Raw genomic sequence first — 2619 nt, forward strand, 5'->3', positions numbered from 1 at the left:
AAATTGTTGTCAGTTAGTCAGCTTACTGAACAATTGAATTGTTGTGTACTCATTTACCCCAGTTTTTGTTTGCTTCAGGATATTCACACTAAGGAGATTCTTGATCGTGGTACTAAGAGAGGGGGGCTATATTATGTCGATGACTTCAGTCCCGGCGTGGCTAACAGTGTGACACATCCCTTTGATAGCAAACAAAAGCAAATCTAGTTGTGGCACCGTCGATTAGGACATCCGTCTTTTAGTTATATGAAGCAGTGTACTCTGATGTCTGGGGACCTTCTCCTATCACTGCTCCTTCTGGTGTTCAATGCTTTGTCACATTCATCAATGACTGTACACGGATGACATGGCTTAATTTGCTGAAGAATAAAAACGAAGTGTTTTCCTGTTTTTAGTCCTTCCACAAACAGATGAAAACTCAGTTTAATGCTCAAATCCAGATTCTCCGCTCAGATAATAGTGGAGAATTTGTCAATCATGACTTTCAGACTTACTTCCAACAACATGGAATTATCCATGAGACGACTTGTCCGTAGACACCGTAACAAAATGGTGTTGCTAAACGAAAGAATCGACATCTTCTTGAAACCGCCCGAGTACTTCTGATTGGCGCTCATGTTCCTCGCCATCACTGGGATGATGCTATTGTCACCGTAGTTCACCTGATCAACCGCATGTCTTTTGGTGTATTGACCTTTAAAACTCCCTTACAGGTGCTTGCGCAACACAGACCTCTGCCCTCTGTTTTGGTACTCACACCCCAAATCTTTGAATGTGTGGCTTTCATTCATCTCCACAAAAATCAACGTAGCAAACTTGATCCTTGTGCGCTTCGTTGTGTTTTTGTGGGTTATACCACTCATCAGAAAGGCTACTGCTGTTATCACCCTCCTACCCAACGAACTTATGTCACTTTAGATGTGACCTTTCTGGAATCTGAGCTGTTCTTCCATGACCTATCATCCAATTTTGCGCTTCAGGGGGAGATACGAAGTGAAGAGCAGAATTGGAGCAACTTGGAAAACAAAGAAATTCTCCTCTATACAGAAATGATTGATCATCCCGAGTCTGGAGCACGAGATTACTCTCTGTCAAAAAGCGACCAATCGCCCATTCATAGCGATCAATTGCCTGACCCACCTGATCCTTGCAAAGACATTTCTGATCCAAGTCTCACACATACAGACAATATAGAACAATAAGATGAAGACCCCCCTCTAACTCAACAGTACCAACAGACCAATCTCCTGAGAATATCCTTAAGGTAACTACTCCTACTAGACTTGTGCATTTATATGATAAAACTATTGGATATCAATTACCTTTCAGGCAAAATCGTGGGAAGCCACCAAACCGTTATTCACCTAATATTGGCAAGACATCCAAGTATTCAGTTGCAAATCATGTATCCACTGAAAAGCTGTCTGAACCACTCAAGGCTTTTGTGCATCAGTTGTCTGCTATCCATATTCCAACCAAGGTCTCTGAAGCATTGAAAGATTCTAAGTGGGTCCAAGCTATAAAAAAGGAGATGAAAGCTCTTCAGAAAAATCAGACTTGGACATTGGAGACTATATCCCGAGGAAAAAGACTATCGGATGTAGATGAGTGTTTACTATAAAACACAATGCAGATGGATCTATCAAGTGATACAAGGCAAGACTTGTGGCAAAAGGATACACACAGACCTATGGTATAGACTATGAAGAAACCTTTGCTCCAGTTGCAAAGTTAAATACCGTCAGAGTCTTATTGTCCCTTGCAGCTAATTTGAATTGGCCACTACACCAGTTTGATGTAAAGAATGTTTTTCTACATGGCGAACTCACGGATGATGTGTACATGGACATTCCTCCTGGATATAATACTACTCAGATTGGAACAGTTTGCAGGTTACGAAAAGTATTGTATGGATTGAAACAGTCACCACGTGCATGGTTTGGACTGTTCACCATGGCAATGAAGAATAATGGTTTCAAACAGGGCAACTCAGATCATACTCAGTTTTTGAAACATCGAAAAAGGAAGGTAACATCATTAAAAATCTATGTTGATGATATGATTATTATTGGGAATGATAAACATGAAATATCACAGCTACAAGACTATCTGGCTACGGAGTTTGAGATGAAAGATCTAAGTGGACTTAAGTATTTCTTGGGAATTAAGGTGGCTCGATCGCAGCAAGGCATATTTCCCTCTCAAAGGAAATATGTCTTGGACTTGTTGACAGACACAAGAATGCTAGATTGTAAACCTGCGGACACTCCAATTGTTCAGAATCATCATCTTGGAGAATATCCGGATCAAGTTCCAACTAGCAAAGATAGATACCAAAGGTTAGTGGGAAGATTGATCTATTTGTCACATACTCGACCAGATATTGCTCATGCGGTAGGCATTGTCAGTCAATTTATGCACTCTCCAAGTGAAAACCACATGAATGCAGTTCTTCGGATACTTAGATATTTGAAATCTGCACCTGGAAAAGAACTTATGTTCTCAAAACATGGTCATCTAAATATTGATGGTTATTCAGATGCAGATTGGGCAGGTAATGTAACAGATAGAAAATCCACATCAGGTTACTTCACATTCGTGGGAGGTATTTGGTGACAT

The sequence above is a fragment of the Prunus persica genome, chromosome G8, assembly GCF_000346465.2.
Source record: "Prunus persica cultivar Lovell chromosome G8, Prunus_persica_NCBIv2, whole genome shotgun sequence".
Classification (NCBI taxonomy): Eukaryota; Viridiplantae; Streptophyta; class Magnoliopsida; order Rosales; family Rosaceae; genus Prunus; species Prunus persica.